Raw genomic sequence first — 13,812 nt, 5'->3', positions numbered from 1 at the left:
TATTTTTAAATAAAGTCAGAGGGAAAGGAAGACATTTGACAGGCACTCAGATAAATGTATTCACCTGAAGTCCACTGGAAAAATTTAAAAAACCTCCTAAGTTTGCATCAGAATGGCTAGAAAATGGCTAGAAACATCTGCCAAATGGGCAGGGGGTGCAAAACCACAGCTGTTGTATCTCAGAGCTTCTAACAGAAGAACAGTACAAGCTAAGAAGTAAATTCTTTTCACTTGAGAGAAAGCAAGCACCTGACATGCCTCAGACAATGGCTGAACATGAGCCTAAAAATGGGTGCTGGTTTTCTCATTTTACAGGACACAGACCAGAAGGGTGTTCCCTCTGTGTCAGGATCCTGCCTACCAAGCAAACCCACCCACTGGCCATGCCCTGCCCACAGGGAGTGGAACAGAAGGGTCCACACTGCCAGGTTGCAGCAATGTGTAAAGGAAAGTCATATCTCTGTGAGGCAGAAATAGTCCATGGGAGTAACTTGATAGGTCACTAAATTTCAAAGAAGCCATTCAATAAAATCTGCAAAGTAACAAATCTTAAACTAACATATGGCTAAATTTATACATCAATCTATATACAAATATTCACATATAAATGTCCATGTAAGTAATTTATGCATTTATTAGAAATTAAATAAGAACTAATTGTACAAGAATTTTGGGAAATATATGAAAAAAAAAAATTGTTATAAAATGAAAAAAACAATAGAAGAGATGTCTCTGTAGTACTTGGAAATTGACAAGAAAAACTGAAAAATCATACTGACAGCCCTGAAAAACCTAGAAACACTTATATAATATAAACCACAATTTGAGACTACAAATTCTCAACAAACCCATGCAAGTGATGGGTTTTTGCATGCACACCACATATGTGAGTGGTTAGAGGGTCAGGATCTAAGAACCAAGTGTTTGGCTTTATTTTTTAATAAATCATGTAAAAAAATATTTGAGGAAATAAATTTGCAGAATACGAGTTCAGGAATGCTAATTACTAAGAGTTCCTTTATGTGCTCCAATGTGTTAAAAGATGAATATTCAGTGGTTTAATAAGTTTGTGATCAGTCATGTCCAAAGAGAAACAGCTGTTGTGGAAAGGAAGAAAGAGAACATCAGTACTAAGCCTTTTATTTTGACTCCTTTAGGAGCTGAACCTGTCCTTGAAGTCATCCAGAGAGCTCCAAACAAGGCACACTGTGAGGGGCATGGCTGGGGGAGGCAGGGCCCAGCACCCTGTGGTTATGGCTGTAGGAGCCAGGTTAGGGCTGCAGTATTCTATTCTCAGTGGGCAGCTGGGACAGCTAAAAGGCAGAGCAGTGTTGGCATGTGCCCCCTCACAGGGGCTGCCTGAGCTCAGAACCATCTGCAAGGCACACTGTAATGGTGCTGCTCACCAGATCTCATGAAATGCGTGTGTGCCGAGCTCTGACCACTGCCCCCTCAGAGGCTTTTGGCACCTGCTGCAGGGTGGGCAAGTGTGACCTAATGACCCAGGCTGTGCCCTCTTACACGGGGAGTAGTTCCATGTCTCACAACAGGTTGCCCTTTGGCCTTTCTTCCTCCATGGGCAGACTTTTCCTTTGCCCTTTCTTCCCTCAAGGGGAGGCTTTTCCTTTGGCTGTGTCTCCTTAGCCATACTGAACATCCACGTGGCTGCCTTTCTACAAGCTGGAAAAAAGGCCCATCTCAGTCTGTCCATAAAGAAGTGATCCAGGGTCCCAGGGGATCTCACAGAAAGGAGTGGAAATCCTAATGTTTGAGCCAATATTGAGAAGGGCTTTTCTATACTCTCCTCCCTTCTGTAAGTAGTTCAATGGATTGGAGAATGAGCAAAGGAGATTTAACTAATCTCTTATGTAAGTATGTCCTTAGACCCCCTTGTTATGCTCTTGCAGTTAGTGCACTGCTTTTGAGCAATGAATTTGGCTTTCCCTTCCAGAGGCTACATTCCCTTTTGGAGCATCACTTAAGTCTTCCTGCTCATTGTGGCCAAGCTGAGAAGCAGTTAAATGCATAAGCTCATGTCCCAATCAGTGTCTGCTTTATGACTGTACTCCTTTTATTACATTTGTCCATAATGTTATTTTGTTTGTTTTCCAGTATGGAAAGTGGCAGAGAGAGGCCTCTATCCTATATTTGTCCATATGGGCTCCATAAGCCACGCTGGGATTTTATTATTTCAGTAACATTGTCAAGTGCTATAAACAGCCAAAACATTTTGGGTGTGACATTTTTTCAGGACTTCAGACTTTAGGTGCCTGCTTTTTGGTTTTTTTCACCTTATTCATGACAATTCTTTAAATGGTTAATGGTTCAAGCCTTGAAAATACAAATCCTGTGTCTGGGGAATGCTGTGATTTTTCTCTGTCTCAGGGTGATAATACAGAGATTTGCATCTTAGATAGGGATGTTTCACTTCTGATGCCTTTCTGTACCTTCGAGCATGTTCAGGCTATGTGGCATCTACACTGAAGTTATGGAAACATAGTAACACTTTAAATTAAGGTGATCTGTATAAATATTTTATTATTTATACAGCATTCAATAACGTGCTTTTAAAAAAACTTGGGAGTATGCATTGAAACAGCAGACAAACTATTTGAACAATACTTATGTCTTAAAATATTGTTGTAACAGCTTATCACCTTGCTGTGGCAGCATTTTAAGCATTTATTGATGATGCATTTTATAACACGCCTTACAATAAGTTATTAAAGGATGTAGTGGCACCAACTAATCATTTCATAAACATGAATAAACCATTTATCCAGGGCACCTTAATTTAAAGTGCTTGTAGGAACTTGCATAAAATGTTTTGAACAGCTGACATGCAGTATTGGTGCTTCATGTGGTGCCAAAGTGGTGTCATGTCCTGGTATGCAAGAATCTTATGTGGAACTGGAGCTTTATTGCTTCCAGTGATAGAGCTGGGAACTGCACAGTAATTCCAAACACAAAATGTTGTAAATCTCTTCTGAAAGAGTGTGCGAGGAAGTGCATAAGCAATATCCAGGAGATTCTGGTGACAAATAATGTAGAAGCATGTTATTGCTCATTCTACATTTAAGGAAAAAAGGAAGGAAAAAAAATCTATTTGCTTTTAGCAATAATACAACCTGCGTGTAAGAAAATGCTGTTCAGAGGTAGGGTGTATATTTAACTGCTTGTCAAGCAATTAAAAGACCCTGCATGATGATCAAAATTCAGTCAGCAAATAAATGATCTTTACACAGATCAAAGAAAAAGTACCTATACCAATCAAAGTATCTATACCATCAAAATAGAACTCTGAGACATGTAGGTGAATATTAAGAACAAAATTTGTACAGTAATACTAAAATAATTCTAGAAATGAGAAAAAAAAAGCTGTCATGAGATTAAAAATCATATGAACAACACTACTGCATTTCTTACCGTTAGCTATGATTTACTAGGAGCATTTAAAGCTATGCTAAAAAAAATAATGAAGTCATACCTTATTCCCCTCCCCCTGCAGATATAGATTTTATTTGACCTATTGCTTTTAAAACAGAATGGCTTAAAAAGAGCTCTTTACATGATAAAACTCAAAGACAAAAGAGAGAATGCAAATCATTTCTATATTACATATATGTTGCTCCATTTGGCAAAATCAAATTAGATCTTTTCATCTCCTTACTGTAGAACAAAAACAGAGCAATATTATGAAATTTTGCAGGGCTTTATTTCTAGGCGTCTTTTGTGTCCAGTCTTTTAAACTCAGGTTTTTCTGCCTTTTTTACTGACAAGCCCACAATTTTCAGAAAAGAAAGCTAGCATTAATTAAGACAGTGCCAGCTGTAATTTTCTTGGGAAGTAAATTTCTGCACAACTAAAGGTTACAGAGACCTTTTCACTGTCAAAATTTACTACAGCCTGTGAATGTTAATGTTTCTAATGAAGACATGTTCTCTGTCCCTGAACTTAAAAGTACCCTGAGAAGAAGGCAAAGAGAAAAAAAACTCTATTTGACGAATGTATCTGGAGTCTGTGCATTAATGCAGGGTTATGCCTGCTGGTGCATATTGTAATTATAGTGTTTGGATAGCCTTGTTTTCTAAACAAGGAATATTGCTATAAATTGGCAATTTTGCATGAAGAGTAGGCTTGTAGTAGGTGCCTTATGTTACAAATAAGACAGTGGTATAATAAGCATTTAACCCATTAGACTTGGGGATATTCTCAGCTAAGTCTGGAGAGGAGCTGTAATATTGACTGTGGAATGAAAAGGTACTTTGGGTCTTTCTATGAATGCAGCAGCAGAACACATTCATTATCTTCTAATGATCGTTGTACTTCTAATGATATTTTTTTTCTCCATTTTAAGTGAAATCAGCTGCTTCTAAAAAGAAGAATCTGGTTTTGCTCTTTTATTTTTTTTCTTTGAAGCTGGTTAAATAGTAAACTATATATAGTTATATAGTTTTTGTTGCTTTGTCAATGTGCATTTTTCCCCTATCCCTACAGTATTTACTGCCAGACAGAGCGGCAAATAAAAGGAAAAATTCAACATCACAGAAACATTGATATTCTTAATTTTTTTCTTGCCATGTATTTTATGGGATATTTTATTTTCTATTCTTTGTAGGGTTTTTTTCCTAAAGCAGAATAATAACCTCTAGAAAAAAAAAATCTGCTTGTTCTCTTATGCGTGAAGTTCTCAAAACAAAAACTGCTATTGTGTGAAATTACTCTTGATTTCCCATGCAGCATCATGGTCAATATGGGTAGGGGAAAAAATAGCCTAATTCATTACTATGTTGGTTAAAAATGGCAAAATCACAGGAATGCAGGTCTTGCAAAATTTTAGAAATATGATCCTAATGTTATGCTGGTAATATCCATGTTTAATGTGGAGTTGTTTTCAAAACAGGGCATTAGATTGCAAACTGAGTATTTTTTTCTGCATCAGAATGTTCAGGTAGCTTTCTTTTTTTTCTTCCTTGCCCTTCCCCCTCCCAATTTCCAAGACTTAAGAGCTGAGGTTTTCACGACACTGAGCTTTATGGTCAGAAATGAGTCAGCCTCTAATATTTCTTGGGAGAAGGTAGTGAGTATCATAAGATTGCAAGTGGCTATAGCAATTCCATCTGAGGAGCAGTGGGATGTCAGATGTGTTTGTGTCAGGCTCTGCAGCAGGGCCAGGTCCTCGAAGTCACTGGAGGAGTGTTTTTGCCATGCTGTTGATTTATATATCAGCTGCATTGATAAGGGTTGGCTTCTCATTCTGCCCATCAGCATTAGGGACTAGGATGGAGCAGTGGGACAAAAACGTGGCAAATCTGTCTTTGTAAATATCTATATGGACACTAGGCTAATCTGTTAAAACCCATGACTACCCTATACCAATGGAGGTATCAGATCTCATTACACATCCAATCCCTTTTTGCAACATGCAAACTGGACTTCATTTTGACTCCCTCCCAGCCCAACACATGCATGTTACTGCTGAGCACCCCTTCAAGACACCTCCAAAGCATATATTTCATGTCTTCATCAGTTTAATCTGCTACATGGTCAGGAGTTCAGAATAATAATTTAAGATCTGTTGGCTAATAAGTCGATATATGAGATACTGTAATTTTAGACAGCAACCTGGTATGGCATCATTAACAGTCTTGGAGCACTGCACAATGAGATAAAAATGATGCAATACTGGCAGCCTATAGGCAACAGCCATCAGCAAGGTATATTGGGCAAATCATCTTTTTTTGGGGGATAGAGGCATGGTTCAGCAGCTTAAAAAGTCATGCTTGTGCATAAATAGGCTGCACTGGGAAGGATTCTCTCAGGCCATTTGAGCTTTTATTTATGGATTGCACATGGATTTGCACAGAATTTTGTTACGCTTAGACAAATCACCAGAGACATAATTATTGCCTTTTAAAAATAGCTTGTTTCCCCTTAATTTAAACCTGTTCCTAATTGACTTGGTCTGAGCCCAAATAGTCCTTGTTCAAGTGGAATAAGTACATCACCTATTTCCTACTTGAATTGGTTTCAGATCTAACCTTTAGTTAAACCAGTGTAACTTGGTATGAAGACACAAGCCTTAATCTTTGGAGAGAGCCTTGAAGGTAGCCTCAAACTTCCTGTTGTGAGCAAGTAAATGTAAGCAAAATACATAAGTGAGCTGCCAAATGGAAATCATGTTTGGAAACATGATCTGGAGAAAGTACCATACGAAATGTTACTAAGGTAACCAATCCCTCTGCCTGTGTGTGCTTTGAGCAGCTATCCAATGCTCTTTAGACTATTAGGTCTTGGCAAAGATTATGGAGGAAGGTATGTAAGGAACCAGAAAAAAAAATCTTCCTAAAATTTGATAATAAACTAGAACATCGGGACTGCTAAAAGTTATTTTAACTGTTCTGTGTTTTACTATGAAATACAGGAATATCAATAGCCTTTGTATTCCTTCTCAGGTAGAAAGCCTGTAATGTCATTGACTTCTGTCCTCATCAATTATTCCTGCTGATATATTATAACTATATATATTTAAAAAAAAAAAAAAAAATATATATATATATAAAATTCTAGACTACTACAGTAAGACAATATGGCCCAGTCCTTTTTTGGCTGAGTTTTTCTCTTAGCAAGCAAAGAGAAATGCACTACTGGGGTAGGGTTAGAGAAAGACATGGATCAGAACATGTATACAGGTGAACTTTCCCTGTCTCTTTTTCTTTTTTTCCTCTCTGCCTTTGGTACTTCTAAAGTATCTTGGAGAGGGACAAAATATTTTACTCGAATTCATTTTAGTATATCAGGGACACTATCATTTTCAGAGCAGAAAATCTCTTATAAGAAAATCTCCTGCTGTGTTTTCTCTTAGATGTCCTCAAAAATAAAGATGGGAAATCAAGAGAAATGAAAAAAGAAAATAGGAGCCATCTATCCTGGTTTATTTTCTAGGGCTTTGTCTTATCACTTAAATTTCCCAATTGGCACAAATACCTGTTTTTTAATAAAAAAAACCACTGTAAAATCCTTGTTTCTTGAAGGGGGAGGGGAGAAGTCCATGGCAAGTGGGTTAAAGATAGGTGAGAAAACTATTTAGATCAAGGCCAACTGAATAAACATTATTTTTTTTAAATATGAACAAGTAGTATAGAAGATTGGTGGAAAAACCAATTCATCTGCTCATATGGAACAGGCACTGTGGAAAAGACAGTGGAAGGTACCATGACCAATGCCATAAAGCCTAAAACCACTGACTAAATCTCAAAAAAAAAAAAAATCAGATCACGATCCAAAAATCCTGACATAAATTGAAACTGAGTCACCATTTTTGAGTAATTATTCTATTTGGTTCCTATGTAATTCCTCCCTTCAGCTCCTGAGTCCTTTTCTACATTGCCATATATGTAGTGATGGACAGCAGCATGCTGAGAAGTAAAATTTCTTTCATGTAGTCCCTGAAAAAAACGATGCAAATACTTTCACTGCAGTGCTAACCTAGAAAGAACGCAGTGATATCTATATTGTGTGTTTCCTCCATCTCTGAAATGCATTCAGTAGGTGCAGCACTAGTGGAAGGATGCTCAACAAGGCAGTTTTATCAGTGGCCATCACCCACTTCACCAAAGGACAACCCATGGCAATGTGCTGGCTTTTTTGACAACTGCACACAAAGACTCCCAAGGGTACTGAGAGCAGAAGGCTGAGCTGGAAGGCATGAGAAAAGATATGAACAGCTAGAAGGCTTCTGTCCATCCAGAACACAAACTTGGTGGGCTGAAGGAGGATATTTTTTTCCAAGAAAAATAATAACAGCTGAATATACTAGAAATCTTGTTAAAAAGAAAAAAAAAGAAGGAAAAAAGCATAATAATTCCCTTAGTGGTCTTCATTAGTTTGGCACTTAGAGAGGGAGGTAGATCACAAAGCATTGACTGAAACTAGAAGATGAGAACATGATTCACGAATATGAATGTGGGCAGTGCACACTCCCTTGTGACTCAGAATGAGTATTTTACATGTGATTCATAAGGAAAAATAATTGTTTTATCAGATGCAGTCCTTACATATGGCTGGGGTTAATATTCACCTTATTTAAAATTGAAATTCAACTACTGTATCAGCACAGTGGTTCTTTCCAACACAGACACTAAAGAAAAGAAAGAAATTGCTTTATTCACAAACATGACACAGTTCTCTCCTCCATGCAAGTTTATTGATTGGTGCCTGCAAAGGAGCCTGATGTGCTTTTTGCAAGGCTGCTGGTGTATGTTGTTTATTAGAAAAGATTTTCTGAGTAACACGAATAGAATCCGGATAACGTCCATACAGGTTTGTGAATTCTTGGGTCTGTTGAACTAAAAAACACAGCAGGAAGTTGATGGTGCATTAACAGTGACAGCCTCAGACTGCCAGAGTTCAAATGGGGCCAGACTGGGGTGCTGGCATCCCACCTCATGGACCATACTATCTCAAGACATGGATCACCTAGTCCATATAATAACCCTAACAGTTTACAACAGGGTACCTCTTTTTTATTTTGATTTTTTTTCTGAGTCACTGAGGTATTTTTAGGGAATGCTGGTGCTTAAGAACTTACCTTTAGGAGAAGAGCAAATACTAAAGAGATTCACATTAAATGTTCTCTGGTCATATAACATAAGTGTTCAGCAAAGATTAGGGAGGTTTCCATTAAAATTTTTCTGGGCTGTTTTGACTACCAGAATGGAAGTGCAGAACTGTGACCATTCTTCTCTATAACCACCTGAAGTTCCTTTTCATAATATGGACACCTGCTTCTCAGGAAATGTATTAAAATTTAGTGAAACTGTATCTCCCAGCTCTGTTTAGTCTGAATTGGCTGGTGTGAGCAAACTGCAGTGTAAAACTCAGTGTGTATGAAGAACAGGTGGTGGGAAGGAGAGGAACCTGTCCCTGAGCACCCAGAAAGGGAGAAGGAAGGCATCTGTGTCTGCATGTGCAAGAGAGATGTGCTCTCCTGAGATTCCCAGGAGCTTCTTTGGTGTGAGGGAACCCACCCATGGCACTGGTGTGTGTAGTGGGGGTAGGGTTTGGCAGCTTTCTTATTTGTGCTGCTCTTAGGGGATTTTAATATTTTCATTTACTACTGATGTCTAGTATTTTGTAAGTGAATGTCACACAGAAGAGCTAATCTTTGCTTGCATTTTTACAAATTATTTGGTTTTTTTAAATGGTTTCAGTGAGTTAAATGTAGCAACACTGTTTAGTACTATATTGTGGTCATGGCTATCAGGAAATGTATTTTAATAGTCAAGCTTTTAAATGCACCTATACTTTTATTCCTTCTTTGATCCTGTAAAGAATCCATTGTCATTTGACTCTTGTATTTATTTGGTTAATTGCACCACTCAGTGTTTTCCCAATTAGCTCGGTGTTTTGTTAAAAAATGTTGGAAATTTAGTAACAAGAGCATGGAGTTTATGTCCTCTCTTAACATTGGTGGTTCCATTTTGTGGTTCCTTTTTGAATGTAGTAGACTTGAGAAATCCCTGAATGTTACTAACAGCAGCCATCACCTAGTAGAAGTCCAATTCCCAGCTTGGAATCTCAAATTACATGATGAGACTGAACGCTAAATACAATGAAAACAGTGAAAAAAAGAATTGAGAAAATTTTTGATTATGCCTGGATAATAAATGGAGCTGCTGGCACTAAACCACTATACAGTTACTGACAAACCCAGCTCTAGTGCCAATAGCAATGAATTGAATCAAAGAATGGGAGCTTTTGGAAGGCTTGAGGATAATTTTAGGGAAAGTGAACTATAAGTGAAGTCAGAATTAGTTTCTGCAACAACAGGATAATCTAGAACTGACCTTGGAGGTCAGTATTGAAAGTTAAAAGGGTGCATCTCAGTAGGATAGAGGGCTGAAGAATTCTTTTCTGGAAAGGGTGTCAGCTGCTGGGACAACCTTGATGTTTGCAGAGTTATTGTAATTTAGATTTAATCAGAGAGGATTGAAGTCTGCTCACAGAGGAAATGATGAATTTCCAGCTCTATGGATTTCTGCCCTCTAATTGTGATAGTTTTTGTCATTTGAGTCTCACTGCAGCATAAAGATATTGAATACTGCATGAATTTCCATTACTCAAATCTCAAGAATAAAGTAAGTGTTGGAAAGAAATGCTTGGGAGAAATTAACCTCCATCTTTTTTACAGAAGAGCTGGAGGCATCAAACAAGGCTAGAGACAGCTAAATGAGAAGCAAAACAGTGTAGTAGCATCAATATTTAGTTAAACTATGGGATTATGGGATTCTTTGTTAGAGGATGCCATGGATGCTAAATGTTTATGTGGGCTTAAAGCAAGGCTTGAAAGACACGTGGAAGAAAAATTTATTGTGGGTTACAAATAACATGATCACAACAGCCTAACAAAGTCCTCTAAGCTGAAAATAGTTGGAGGTTTGAAGTCTGCTATGAGAAAATGTCATATACATTTGTCCAGCTCTTAAACTTTTTTAGGCATCTGCCTGAATACTGTTTTGGAAACCAGATACCAAGATAGAATAATGTTGGATCTGGCTCAGTAAGGGAGTTCTCATGAACACACTGCTGATAGTGATCTCTTCAAATAAAAACAGTGATTTAAAATGTTCCACTCCTTTGCCAGACAGAGCATGTATCCACCCAGCTGGGGTGATCTCCTGTAAGCAGCCCATGCCCCTTCTCTCTTTGCTGGACTACTGGATTTCAGGTTACACAGCTCTAAACAAAGGCAATATGGAAGAGTCCTGCCCTTACAGTGATCTGTTTCCTCAGTGGGACACAGCAAGGGGAGACTGGGTCAACTTACCATCCTTTTATTCATTCCTGGATCCAGCCCAGGGTTCTGACTTGCAAAGTTCCCTGTAGCAAAGGACTATAACAGATTGGGGTCAAGAACTTCATCCTCTTTCAGAAGCCACTGTGGTATTTACAGTCATCAGCTAGAAGACCCCAGATTAGCTGTCATGGGGTTGTCAAGAGGTGAAATAGTCTTAGGAGTAATGCAAGAAATGGTCCAAGGCCTGGGAAACATGTTTGCAGAGTCCTACAACCATCATCTGCCCTGAACAATCCACATCTTTAACAAAATTTGTTCTTTTATTTTTCTTTATTGGGACATCTAAAGGGTTCAGAAGCCACAGATTAAACTTCAGAGGAAAAAGGAGATTTTCCTGTCCTCACTGGACCGGTCCCAACGTTTTTCTGTTTTATCACTGGGAAAGGCATTTTAGAACTACCAGTACTGAGTGAGGGAGAGGGAGTTGAATTCATTTCTGCATATTATTTATTGTATTTTTGAAAAATGAACTAAGAAAAATATTTATTTAAAATATTTACTGCAAATTATATTGCTAGTGTTTTAGAAAAAATGGTCAGTTAATAGTTATTTTGCTGGCAAAAATAAAAAGCCCGGACCCCACACCTGTTTAGCTGTAACCAAAAACAAAACAATCATTCAAGCAGAGTGAAAACAAACCAAATGCCCTTGAATTTTCAAAGAAAATATAACTCCTCCATGTAGCCCTAGGACAACATAGTCTGTTTGTTGGGAAGCATACTTAGCAGAGAGCTACAAATCTCTTCGCTGTGAGACGGAACGATTGTCATACATTTTGCTCTCTTTGTCTTGTTGATAGTGTCTATAATACTATTCAGAGATAGAAAATTTGTGCCTGTCACTGTACCTGTCAGAAAGGAGCAATACCCTCTGGCAGCGACAGTCAACTTTATGGAGTTTTATTAGTCTAATGAATGAAAGCCCAGTAGCATGCCCTGTAACACTTCTAAACTTTGGATTTTAAAAGGAATCATTATTAACAGTGAAAAACAACTAGCAGCTTGTTTTATGTACATTTTGTTTAAAGCTCCACATATTTTTAAGAAGAGATTAATCTACAGTAATTTGTCATCAGGCTCTGAGTGAATGTAATATAATCCATACGATTGTAGAAGGTTCTGCAGGAAATTTGTAAACATAATGCAATCATGTGTTTGCATTTGTGACTCCAGAGTAGCTGGTAGCAGCTGTATAAACTTCTGCTCCTGCACAGAAGAGAGACTCAGTGTGACCACAGCTGTGTATTGTTAATTGCATGGGATGCTTTCCTTGGCCACCATCTATGTTAATGACAGAACTGTGCACCAGTTGCTGTCCCTCTGTCTCTCTTTCTCTGATTCTTTTCTTCCTCTTAACTTTTGCTCCCAAAAGGTCGATAACATCTTATAGAAGGCCCTGGTTACCTTGCAGCATATCCTTTTTAAGCTCTAAGTACAAACACATTCAAAAAACTGTGCAGTAAATGTTTCTCATTTACTACTCCCAGTAAAATGAAAACAAAATAGCAAAGACTGCTCTACATCTTTTCAAGGTCTTGAGACAATTAGTTTAATAAAAATTCACTTTTATAAGGCATGATACAAGTGTGTTGCTATCTGAGGGAAACTCCTGCTGACTGCTGTGATTCGGGCCCAATGGCTTTTCTGTGTTTTCTCTATTATTTTATACAATGTTAATTTTTCAGCTCACACAAGCTTATTTGCCAAAGAGGACACAGAATATTTTCTGTCTTACAGTGGTGGGAGATTGCTGGGAAGAATACATTCAGATAGTCAGTTTGTTCTTTATTTGGTTTGGTCCATCTAGAACATTCCATGGCATTTGTGATTATCACACTTTGCTACAGGGCCAGCAGCACTCTTGATGATCCAACATCCCATCCTGCAGCAGTAGGACAGCTTCCCTGGAAATGTAAGAGTTCTCCAGGAAGCTGATGAATCAATTGATGGGTCACTCAGGAAATAAACTTGCAGGGCCACATGCTGTGATCTGTGCAGCTGAGACGTCAACAGAAGTTCACAAACACTTAAATGGGATGGATTCAGACTGATTCACTCTGAATGTAGATTATAGTCATTAAGAAGCTGAGCCCAGTACATCCCGTTACAACTGAGTTAAGTTCTGTTAAAACTGAGTGTAACACTATACATGCATATTAGCATATTTCAAACATAATAATACTGTTCTTCTTTCGTGCCAGCACAGTTTGTTTGGATATTTCTGTCCTTGCAAAGAATGTGCATTTATAGCTCTTTGCCTACTGCTTGTCCAAAAATGTCGAGCTGAACTTAAGTTTCCATAACCTGCAGCATGTGAATAGTCATAAACCTCATATTTGAGCAGCAGTAATGGATGCCAGTTACCACATTATTTAAATCAAGAATGAAAATATGACTTCCTAATTCTAGAAGAATATTTCTTCTCATATTGTTAGATTGCATAAATTCCATTCATCCTCTCTAATAACACATGTTTAATTACAACAATGAGTTAAGAAAATTAAAGTATTAAGAAAATACTAACCAGCTTATGTGCTTTCTTGGTGGATCACTCAGGGTGTGTCTTGTCCTCTCTTTTCTTCCTCATGGTGTAATTTAGATGAGATATTTAATTATACTGGACATCTTACACACATTGATATGAGCACATTGATATGAGTGACTTGAGACAAGCCAGTTGTTGGTTTAGTAAACTGGTATCTACTGGAAAAAAATAGTCAAGGCATCAGTGTCTACAAGTTGTGCAAGAACTTTACATACCAAGTAACCACATTGCAAAATTTCTCTCTGCCCCAATCCTCTACAAATTTTTAGTACCTTGTTAAGGATTCTTTTCTCTCTTTTTCTTGCTGCTAGATGAGTACCTTGACTTCCAGAATCCTCCTAAACAGCTTTGTTGTTATTTGGGGTTTGCTTTGTTTTGTTTTGTTTTGTTTTTTTCTTTACTGAGAGGCC

The sequence above is a fragment of the Aphelocoma coerulescens genome, chromosome 11 (assembly GCF_041296385.1).
Source record: "Aphelocoma coerulescens isolate FSJ_1873_10779 chromosome 11, UR_Acoe_1.0, whole genome shotgun sequence".
Classification (NCBI taxonomy): Eukaryota; Metazoa; Chordata; class Aves; order Passeriformes; family Corvidae; genus Aphelocoma; species Aphelocoma coerulescens.
This window is presented reverse-complemented; position numbering follows the sequence as displayed.